Raw genomic sequence first — 12282 nt, 5'->3', positions numbered from 1 at the left:
GGAACCGGTATGAGTTTCCTTTGTAGCAATTGCTACGAACAGGTGGATGTCTGATTTCCCCTTTATTCACGTTTCACCTAGCTTAGCATTCGCGTTTCGGTGAGTTTTGAACCGGCAGATTTAGGCGCAGCTAGGAATGCGCAAACGTTGCGATGTGTTCAACTGTATAATCACTGTCCTAATAAGAGGACGAAAAAGCGGCCCTCGGACAACTGAGTTCATTCAAAAAACAAGAAGCCACATACTATTACGTGTACTGTTTCTCTCGTTCCCATTACCACGCTGTCATTGTTGCCGTGTCTGGTTTCCTCGAGTCATCAGTGCACACTTTCATTTCCGACTAATCGAGCGTAATTTAATTTAATGCAGTATATAAAAATGCACATTCATTCTTGTATAGAGAAATGGATGGAACACTGCTACAGCCATCAGCTGCACCAAACAATAACAATACGAAAACATTACTTAGAGCATGTGCTTTTTTTAAGCAGCAAGAAGAATCGAAAATGCAATACCAACTAAGCAATATGGCATATTAGTTAATAAAGGTATTGTGGCGCAATGTAAAGTAAGATACGGAAGGAAAAAGAAGACGACAAAAAGAGCGCCAGACTTTCAGCGAGTTCATTTCAAGCACCACACCCAAATACAGGTATGAATGCTCGCCAAAAATCCGCAAACAGCGAACGCGCATCAGGTGCAAACATGTTAATGCAGTGCATAAAAATGTACATTCATTCTTGTACGGAGAAATCGATGGCACACTGCTACAGCCTTCACCTTCCTTCCTTATGTGATACGCTTTGGGCATCTGTCGGGCCAATGCCCCCCGGCTTCTTCCTAGCGCATGTGTGTCCCCAAACAACGGTGCGCATCCCAACAGGGCAGAGTGGGAAGGCAAACGTGAACCCACACCATTCTTAATAGATAACACTTGTTCCCTTCAGCACTCGTCCTGTTTGTTTTTAATTCCTCTCTTCGTGTTCGCTTCGACCGGCGCCGACGCAGCTCGAAGCAAGTTTACAGCTCGCGCCGGAGCGAAGAACTGGACTGGCGCGCTTTGTTTCGCAGGAAGGCTTAGAATTTCGGGACGAAACTCGGGCACATAACTTCCACCGCTTATTCGGTGATGAAAAAACTACCGGAACATCGTGCCTGCTTGCAACGTTTTTAGAGTTCTGGGCAATTCTGTGCATGTATGACACTACTTATGGCCTCTTCTTCTGCAACGGCTCAGGTATTTTGCTGCATCCTTTTAGCTTCCCAAGCAAGATCTCGGACACACTCATAAGGATCGCAGAAAGGAACCCAGCTGCAATCAGCCTCGATATTTGCAACTGGAAACTACTTTCCACAGTGAGCTCGCACGGCTTCCGTAGAGCAGACCGGAGAGACAGAGCGGCTTTAGCCCTTTTCACTGTTTTCGATTGAGCAATACCTTAGGGGTGCAAGTTCTCACGGGACCGCGAACTAAAATGCATTTTGCACGAGTGCCGATGGTGTAGTAACAGGTCAATATCTAAAAACTGCAGATGCTTGTCATAGGGAGATCAACAGTGAACGTTATGCCTGCGCCATGCTGCCTGAACACTGAAAGAAACAAGGTCACATCATCGGAGGTACTGAAAAAACAACTCACCAGTCGCTTTAGCATACACGCCAAAGAGGGTCAAGGCTCAACAGACATTCGTTAAATTACTTGACAATTGAATGCGTTGAATTTTTACGTATTATTTTGTTTCTCCTACCAAAGGTCGTCGATTGCAGTACCTTAATTGACGCTACCTTAACTGTGCTTTAACTAGCTTCGCACTAAATAACACCTAGCAAATAGCTCCATCCCACGACCAAAGGTCGTGGGATGGAGCGCTTTAATTAACTCTATTATTTACAGTGCCTTAATTAACACCAAATGTCGTGGGTTCGACTTCCACATAAGCTCGAAGGTTAGAGTGTCTGAATCACCTCTATCTTAATTACCTTGGCTTTTTTTTTTTTGCGAGAGAAGCGGCGTCGGGGCCACTGCGGATGAAGAGGACAACTAACGCGCCATCAGTGGCGCAAGCGCGTGGCTGCGCGAAACAAGCTGACATGCCTTTCTGTACCGCACGCCGCGTTTTTGAGACCATCGGGGGCATGAGCCACTCCAGGCCTTAATAATGTCGGACCCACGGTGGAATCGAGCCTGGGTCGTCAAGCACAGCAGCCCGGTGCTCTAACCATTAGGCGACGATACCATGCATAGTTGGCTCGGTCCAAATCCAGCCAACTCCTTGAAACGCTCGTCCTGTGCACCCCATGCTTCATCTTCTTTTAGAAGTGATTTTAGACGCAATAACTACGACACGGACAATAGAATAAAAGACACTGACTGGCGGACGATGATACACGGACAATGATACAAGCCGAATGCCTGTTAATACTGTGTCCAGTCTTTTCGTTATGCTCTGCCATATAGGGCGCGCGAAACCGTGTGTCCTTTGAGTACATCACTGCGGTGCTGCTGTAGCCTTCCTTTAATGTTCCCCGTCTCGCCTGCGTAGCACGCCTGGCAGCCCTGGCAAGGACTTTTGCAGATGACATCCGGAAATTTTTCTTTTCCGAGGCGGTCAATTGCCTTCAATTGCCGATTGCATAAACTGGACGCCACGCTACGGCTACAACTGTCATCTAGCCTTTACCGCGGCGAAACAACCTTGCTGTACCGCTTGTGGCTGGGAGTGGCATTCACGAACGCATACTCCTATGGTTTGGGAATGGCCGAGAGCCCGATGTGCGACTCCTGTGGGTGCGAGAAAACCATGGAGCACCTATTGTGTACCTGCCCTCGCTACGACGTCCAACGCCTCTCCCTGCGGGCACGTTTACAGCGACTGGACTCGTTCCCCGAGTCACCGCTCACCGAGTCAAATATACTCGCACCGTGGCCACAGCCGTCCCTGGCTCGAAAAGTGATTCGTGCACTAGTGCAGTACTTGAAGTGCACCGGCTTAAGAGAGAGAGAGAGAATCAACTTTTGTGCTGAGCCCTTAGTGATGGTTGGTGCGCGCTGGCACCAGATGGGGTGGAACCTTCTTCTCAGGTCCCATATGTGTCCACCAGTTCCTGGCCCCTAGCCGCCAGCGCGAGCTGGGTCGGTAGGTCGGGGCTGGACAACAAGGTCTCCCATCGCTCGGGGGGGTTGGGGCTGGGGAGGGTGGGGGGTAGGGATGGTGGGGGGTTCTTGAGCTTAGTGCACTCTGCAAGGATGTGTGCTAGAGTGCCTTTTGACCGTCTGCAAAAAGGGCATGAAGTGTCACGCTCTGTTGGGAACATCTTATGCAAGAGCACGGGATGCGCTAGCGACCCCGCTTGCGTGCGTCGCACGATCGTTTGCTAAATTCGATTGAGTTGCGGATGCGGACGGGGAAGCCTACATCTGCCGCTTCTGTACATTTGCGTGATTTCTTTGTAGCTTGTCACGGGGTGTGGTAGCCCTGGCTCGTCCTCGGCCCGGATCGACAGTTCTCGGGCATAGTGGTCGGCGAGTGCGTTGCCTTCCACTTGCGAGTGAGCCGGGACCCACACGAGCTCAACGGCCCGCCCCGGTGATTTGCATTTGTTGAGGATCACTAGTGCCACGGAAGAGATGTTCCCCTTGCGGTAGCTTGCGTAGGCGGTCTGGGAGTCTGTGACAACGGTCCTCACTCCCGGTTGTGCGAGTGCGAGGGCCACGGCCACTTCTTCTGCTTCGGCTGTATTCGCCGTCCGTATCGACGCGCCTGTGACCAGTTTATCGATGGTGGTGACGACCGCCGTTGCTCTGGTTCCGTGCTTGGGAAGTGAGGCGTCCGTGTAGAGGACCTCGTGGTCCTCTTCCAGCTGTCGAGCCAGTGCCTTGGCCCGCGCAGAGCGTCTCTCGTTGTTCCTCCCCGGCTGCATGTTCCGGGGGAGGGGCTTGGTCTTAATAATGTCTCTCCACGTTGTGGGGAGCGGCTCCATTGTCGGTAGCTGTTCAATTTGCCATCCTATCTTGCGTAGCACGGCCCGACCGTGCTCTGTCCGGCTCAGCCTTACCCTCTGGTGGGATAGGTGAGCTTCCACCAGCTCTTCCACCGTGTTGTGGGCACCCATTTCCAGCAGCTTCTGCGTTGACGAGTAGACTGGGATGCCCATGGCGAGTTTTACTGCTTTCCTTATCGTCGTGTTCAGCGTTTCACGGTTCACCTTCGCAAGCTGGAGGTATACGGGGCGGAGTACGTTACGCGTGACACGACGAATGCCTGCACCAGGCGCAGTGCGTCTTCTTTGATTCCTCTGTTCCGGCTGGTGACTCTCCGGATCATGCTCAGGACTTGCTCGGATGTGGTGTTGATTTTGTTGACGGCTGCGTGCGCCTTGACGTCGCTGCGCAACAGCAGGCCCAGTATCCGGATCTGCTGCGTTGGTTTGATCTCTGTGCCGTCGATGGTGATGATTATGTTCGGCGGCGGCTCTTTCTTTGGTTTTCCGGGCTGTACCATGAGCAGCTCCGATTTCTGTGGAGCGCAGCTCAGGCCACAGGTCCTGGCATACTCGTGGACGGTCGTTGCCGCTCTCTGCAGGGCTTCCTCCGCCCAGGCATCGGAAACCGCGCGGTTCGTCCCCACCGTTATATCATCGGCATAGAACGCGTGGTCCACGCCCTCGATCTGATTGAGTAGTTCGGGCAGGGGCAGGAGTGCTAGGTTGAAAAGCAGATGCGACAGGACAGACCCCTGTGGGGTACCCCTGTCTCCGAGCTCCACAGGCTCTGACCGCTCATTTCCTATCCGGATAGTTGCTGTTCTATTGGTTAGGAAATCTTTGATATAGCCGTAGGTCTTGCGGCCACACCCCGTCTTGCGCAGGCTCTCGAGCACGCTCGCGTGGGACACGTTGTCGAAGGCCCCTTTGAGGTCCAAAGCCAGTATACCCCGGGGCGCGTGCCTCGTTGCTCTTTTAATCACCAGTTCGTGTAATTGGATCAAGACGTCTTGGGTGCTCAGGTGCTGGCGGAATCCATACATGGTTGCCGGCATCTGATTTGTCTCGTCCAGGTGTGCTTGAAGTCTTCTGAGAACCATGGTACCATGGAACCAGTTCTGAGAACCAAGGTACCGGGCAGCCCTCGGCAAAGCCGGGATCACCGACTGGGACCGAATGCGCAAGCACACGGACGAAGAAAACGAGACCTCCGGAGAAAACGCGGAGGAGGGCAGACGTCAAACGTACGCAGAATGGGCGCGAGAACAAAAGATCCCGCTCGACAGATTTACTCACCGGCTTAAGAGACCCTTTATAGTGTCCCTGCGTATAGTGTCCCTCCCACGCACTCAGTGCCTACTCTCTCCCCCTTTCCCTCTTTCTTTTCCCCTTGCCCCCACCCCCAGTGTAGGGTAGCAAATCGGATGCTCTTCTGGTTGACCTCCCTGCCTTTCCTATCCTTATTTTCTCTCTCTCTCGAGGCGGTATTTGACTCGGATGAGTTGTTGGTTTAGCTTGCTTGAAGGGACGTGGCAGATTTGTACATAATAATCTTTGAAAATTTTTGACATGGACTAGCTCACGCCTCGCGCATAGGGGAGAAACGCCAATTTTCTTGTTCTCATGGGCCTTACAAGGGGGTTCAGGTGCACGCTTTTCTTCAGTTTTTTGAACTGGCCGGGGTAGTCATTGCTGACCAAATCCTGCGTCCCTCTCTTCAACTCAGATATGCGTGCGTCAGCGGTCAAGCACAATCGGAATGCACGGGTGAAAAATGTCGAGGCAACACCGCAGTTCAATCTGCGCTGCAAAGCCCACAGCATCATCCCGAAGTCCCTTCACCTACCCTTCTTGGTTCGTACGCCGTTTGAGAAGCACCTAACCTCGCGCTCCGGGAAGCTCCTTTTGAAATCACGCATCCTTGAAACGCAGGCTACCTTAAAGCTCTTGGACAACGATAATTTTTTTTAGCCAACGCACGCTTAAGCACACCGCTCCCACAGAATTCCACGAGGTTTTACTCTACTCAAATGGAACAGCTACGGCAACTCGACAGAAAAGGGGAAGGTTCCAGGAAAAGAAGATTTCCTCTCTACTGGACAGATGTCAGCCCCCTGACAACCAAGATGGTATTTGCAACTTGTCGTCACACCACTTTGATACCGCTGTGCTTCATCTACTAAGCCGCGGCCTGAATTTCAACATTGGCACCCGCCAAGTATGCGGAATTGGCTTGTGCAGTTGAGAAGGCAGTACGCGAAGCCGAGCCTTCTCTGCAAAATGTAGCACGTACCCGCGATATTGGGGCTTTTTCAAAGCTTGTAATGCTAGGACCTCAAGTATCAGCCACCTCGATAAAGTCGCCATGAAAAGACTGCAAAGTAACAAAGCCAGTGTCGTCTTGCCTGCGGACAAGGGGAATGCCGCGGTTGTCGTGAATCGGGATGACTACGTTTCGAAGATGACGCAGCATCTCCAGGACATCACCACGTATCCGAAGGTCAATCGGGGCCCCAGAAGAAACACCGAGTCAGAACTTCAGAAGCTACTGGCTGTCGTTTTCAATTTTGTGCCTCCCGAAAAGAAGCATCTGTATAACCAGCTGCTGTGCCACAACGGCTCAGCTCCTGCAATATACGGCCTGCCCAAGGTTCACAAACCTAACGTACCGCTGCGGCCTATAGTAGACTACACTCGCTCTCCGTTGCACCGTCTCTCTGTCTATCTTCAAGGTGTGCTCCAAACCTTCGTCGGATGAACGCCGACATACGTAAGACTCCGCTGATTTTGTCGACAAGTTCAGGAACGTGACTTTAGACAGCGAAGACGTAATGGTTTCCTTTGACGTTAAGTCTGTGTTCACACGCATACCTGTGGATTTTGCTGTTGACGGCTGCCGAACAGCATTGCAAAACGACATATCTCTGCCTTCACGCACCCCATTCGAAGTCGACGACGTGTGCTACCTCTCGGAGTTTTCTTGACGCAACAGACATTTTTCATTGCATGGATCATGTTACAGGCAGGTGTTTGGAACGGAAATGGGAGCATCGGTGTCAGTGTCTTGTGCCAACATTGCTCTGGAAGCCCTCGAAGATAAAGCCCTCATGACGTTCTAGCCCACCCCAAAATTGTTCCTGGGGTATGTCGACGACTGTTTTTCAATTATCCGCCGCGAAGACGTCGTACCTTTTCTGCAGGACCTGAACACTTTCCAAAGCACAATACAATTGACCGTTGAAGAAGAAGTTAATGGTCGCTTGGCTTTCCTTGACGTTGAAGTCATGCGCATTGCATCCGGCCTTTTCACAAGTGTTTAGCGAAAGCCTACCCACACAGGGAAATATCTGCACATTGATTCGGTCCATGCCCTTGGACAAAAACTATCTCTTGCCTCGACATTGTTCACCCGTGCATTCCGATTGTGTTTGACTACTGACGCACGCAGATCTGAGTTGAAGAGAGTGACGCAGGATTTGGTGAGCAACGGCTACCCCGGCCGGTTTATAAAGACTAAAGAGAAGCGTGCAGCTGAACCCCCTGTAAGGCCGATGAGAACAAGAAACGGGCGTCTCTCCCCTATGTCCGAGGCATGAGCGAGTCAATGTAAAAAATATTGAAAAATTATGATGTACAAATCTGCCACGTCCTTTCAAGCAAGCTAAAACAACCACTCGTCCGAGTCAAAGACCACCTCCAAAAAGAAACATTTCCGGGCGTCGTCTACAAAATTCCTTGCCAGGACTGCCATGCGAGCTACGTAGACGAGACGGGGAACTTTAAAAGAAGGCTACAGCAGCACCGCAGTGATGTAGCCAAAGGACACACGGTATCCAGCACCCTGGCAGAGCATCACGAAAAGCCTGGACACAGTATTAACTCGCATTGGGCTTCTATCATCGAAAGATAGAAAACATTATCATCCCGATTGCTCCTTGAATCATTCTGCATACTATCTACTACTAACACGATATACCGGACACGGGAACCCTTCCCTGAGTTGCACGGAAGCGCATTACATCTTCCGACGCATATATAACAAAGACCATCGTGCATTCGTTCATTGTGAACAAGGCATCCGTATTGGGCGCCGAAACGTCTATCTGTGGTTTTGAATTTTTTTAGTTGGGGAGTTTACGTTTATTCAGCTAAGGCAATACTTGTAAGTCCTGCGAGCACGAATGCTATCAAAGTTCTTTAAATCAGCGCGATTACAGAACGCAGGCTTTCCCAGTTCTGTGATCACTTCAGTATGCGAAGCCATCTTGCAGAAAGAGAAAAGAATAAGTTCCGAAACATCAAAAAAGAAAAGAGTAAAGACAAGAGACAAGCGCACGTGGTGCCATACTTGCACAAGTTGTCACACAATCTAAAGAAAGTTTCCAATAGACATAATATCTACTGCCTCTTAGTATGGGGAAACGGTAATAAAACAGATATAGAAAATATGGCAGTACTGCAACGGCGAGCTGTTCGGTTGCTGAATTCTCGAAACAATACATAGGTTATTCTATACTAATGATGCGCTACAACATTCCTAATATTAGAGACTCTTACAAAACAAGACATATTTAGCGCCAGCAAACAAGGACGGAAGGGAGACGACACCACAATGCGCTGTCGTCTCCCTTCCGTCCTTGTTTGCTGGCGCTAAATATGCTTTCAGTTTACCAACACGCCCAACAAATGGTAATGCTAAAAGAAAGACCTGCATACGGCTATTTAAGGAGATCTGCAGCAACAGGGAACTATTTTCAACTCGTCACTTGAGTAGAGACACAGGATGCAACCTACGTCACACATCAATAGTAATAAAGAAACCAAGGACAAAATATGGCACGCATACGATCGAATATGAAACCATATGTTTATGTAATACGTACCCTAACATTGTTGACGAAGCTATAAATTCTAGAACAACTCACAAAGTTAAACATGCAATACAAAACATAGTATTTTCTGATCACAGTGTGTTTAACAAATGTTAATAATGTTTCTGTGTTTAATGTCTATAGTCATATTAATAATGTTATGTTCTGAATATATAACTTTTGTTAATACCAGAATGTTCTTATTTTTGCTGTGCTGTATTTATTTATTTACTTGCTATTTGGCAAATGGTTGATACTTTTCAATGGTGTTTAAAATTTTACTGTAAATAGTTTTGAACTTTTGTGTCTTATTAGTTGTACTTTGTTTTATCAGTAGACTGCTACTTCTGCTGCCCCAGCGAGGTAAAGGCCTTAGTCAGGAGGATCACGCCCTCCTTTTGCCTTACCTTGCCGGCGAACCTTGTATTTGTGTTGCCCAAATAAATGAAATGAAAAAAATATTGATTTGCTTTTCAGTGCCCCGTATAAGCTGTCCTCGATATGCAATCGTATGAAAGCGCGTTAAAGGCCCCTGTGCACCACAAATTATAAATTCTGTTTCACTGACTGCAGGCGCAACATTCAGATACCGCTCAGCTGTGGAAAAACTTATATAGGGCAAACGGGACAGTGTTTCATTGAAAGAGCTTGTCAGCACAACAATAACCCAAAGCATGGCTATGGGAGTCATTTAGCAGGACATTGTAAGAAGTGTCACTGCACTCCAATATTTGAAAAAAACAAAATTCATAGGGAAAGAAAAACGAAAGAGGGAACGGGAAATAATAGAGGCTTACTACATTAGAAAGGAAGGAGGCAGATGTGTAAGCGCTCCCTCTCTTGCCTTGTCAGGAAACGAGATAGCTTTTTTGGATGAAAGATTGTGATGCTGCTGATTTGCAGATGTTTTTTCTACTGGTGTACGCATGCCTATGCTGAAAAAGGTATAAAATGGCTGCAGAACTTCAAATAATCTTCCAGTTGGCACTAAGCGCTTGTCTGTGGTATTTGTTTCCTCGTGTCCTTGTTTTATTTACGCTATTTAACCTCAGTTCTAAATATGAACCAAGTAGCCCTCATCAAGATGCTACTGAAATTATGTATGGATGATAGAATCCAACGACCGTATGGTCGCACACATGGCAAAACTCCGCCAGGAAGCAGAAAAGGACCTGCGAACAAAAGCAGAAATGGCGGCAACGCGGGCGCAGACCAACGGCCATTTGGCGGGAGCGAAGGCCAAAGTGAAAAGTATTTTTATTTTTATATTTACTGTAGTCTCGAGATTGGACGTACCAGTTAGAAGGACCCAGTTGGTTGCTTTTGGTTACACTGTGATAATGCAAACAGCCTGTTTCATGCCTTATGACTTCTTGCTCGTATCTCACTGCTTCATGCAGTACTATAGTGTCAAGGAAGGCATCATTTGCGAATTTGTACAATTCTTCTTATGCATATACTTGCCGTTACTGTTTAGTGACCAGTTGTATATTCATTGTATTATACTACAATTTTCATTCGTATAATTATTTTTTGACCAGATTAATTCACCCTACTTAGTATGCCCAATGTTTTGGTTATACTGCAATAATGCAAACATTCTGTGTATGTGTTGTGTTCTATTGCTTGTATCTCACTAGCTGCTTCATTCTGTACTAGTGTCGAGCAAGGCACATTTGCCCTAGACACTCCTTATGCATATACTTGCCATCACACTTTAGTGATTGGTTGTCTTCATTGTACAGGTATTACTCTCTGTATTGCATTCATTGTGTTGTATTGGCATTTTAGAGTGAATCATATGTGCTCCTATATACTTACCGTTACTGCATACCTTATTGGCAGCTGTCCCATATAGGGAGTGCAGGAAGGGCAATTTTCTTGCTTTTTTTCTTCGGTCACCTATCTAGCATTTACCTTAATTACGTGATGCAGAAAGACGTAGTAAATTACAAGTCATGATGACATTGTTTAATATTGCACCTGCATTTATCACTATTGTTCAATACTTAAACGTGTCATTTCTAGCAGTCTCATAGAAGCAGTGAAATATATCATTGCATTGAAACATGGCAGCAGTTTTAATGTTCTGTTATGTATGTATACATAATATTCCGTATTATGTATTATGTATACTAAAAGGTGGTGCGGAAGAAACTGTGTGAAATGATAGAAAATGGAGCTTTACAGAATTTTTCTGTTATTTGCCGAAAGAAAAAAAAGCAGAGAAAACTGAACTTCACAGACATTTTCTGTTAGTCGCAAACAGAAAAACTTGTGAAATGACCAAAAAATGTTAAAACAGAAAACATAGCATGACAGAAACTTTCTGTAAATTTCACAGGAATTCTGTTAGCTGCAAACAGAAAAACTGTGAAATGATCGAAAAATGTTAAAACAGAAAACGTAGCGTAACAGAAACTTTCTGTCCATTTCACGAAAATTCTCTGTTACCTGCAAGCAGAAAAGCTGTGAAATGACCGAAAAATGTTAAACAGAAAACATGACGTAAAAGAAACTTTGTCAATTTCCCAGAAATTCTCTGTTAGCTGGAAACAGCAAAAATCTGTGAATTGACAGAAAGAAGGAACAACAGAAAACATCGCATAACAGAAATTTTCTGGCAGGCCAGCCGCCAGAAAATTTCTGTTTTTTTAATAAAAATTTCTTACAGTGTAGGTCGAGTCCCACTCGAAAGAAAGGCTCTGTGGGAATATCGATGGGTTGTCATGGCCCAGCTGGAGCCATGTGAGTTGGGTGCCGGCGTTGGCACAGGTCGCATGCAGTTCCATGCCGTCGCGAGCGGTAGAGGTCGGGCCAGGAGAAACGGTGCCGGACTCGGTCAAAGGTGCGAGTAACACCGAGATGCCGAGTGGTTTGTGCGTTGTGAAGTGGTTGAAGCACGGTGCATTGAAGGTGTCCCGGTATGGCCAGCAGTAGATCAGCACCGTCAGGGCAAAAGTTGCCTTTGTACAGGACTCTGTCGGAAATACAGAAGAGACGCAGGGAAGGAAACGCCTTGTCCTGTAGTCTTTCTTGTGTCCGTTGTTTTGCGCTAAAAAAGGTAATTATGGGCTCGCACCAACTAGCCCGCCAACGTATTGTGCTGAAGGATAAGGAGTTGGTGAGCTTAACCGATCTATGATGGTTTGCAGAAAAGCATCACGGCTCTGTTCATCGCCAATGTTGAATAAGCCTGAGATGGACATAACGCTGGTGTCGGATTCGAGGTCTGTGGCTTCTGGTGGGTCAACAGGGTGGCGGGAAATCAGTTGGCGTCCTGATGAAAACGGCCGGCTTTCCACTCTGCAAAGAAAATGTACTCTTGCAAGCGCAGTGCCCTATCCCCAAAACGCGCTGCAGGGTCCCTCGGCGAGGAGAGCCAGCAGCGTGCGTGGTGGTCGGTAATTAAGCGGAAATGGCGACC

At 47.7% G+C, this 12282-nt stretch overlaps 1 protein-coding gene across 1 annotated transcript in view; it reads right to left on the bottom strand.

Moving 5' to 3' along the window:
• Window positions 1-12282, bottom strand: part of LOC135915563 (receptor-type tyrosine-protein phosphatase kappa-like) — a 682443-nt gene that overhangs the window by 637752 nt on the left and 32409 nt on the right. The window lies entirely within an intron of this gene.

The sequence above is a fragment of the Dermacentor albipictus genome, chromosome 9 (assembly GCF_038994185.2).
Source record: "Dermacentor albipictus isolate Rhodes 1998 colony chromosome 9, USDA_Dalb.pri_finalv2, whole genome shotgun sequence".
Lineage (NCBI taxonomy): Eukaryota > Metazoa > Arthropoda > Arachnida > Ixodida > Ixodidae > Dermacentor > Dermacentor albipictus.
This window is presented reverse-complemented; position numbering and strand designations above follow the sequence as displayed.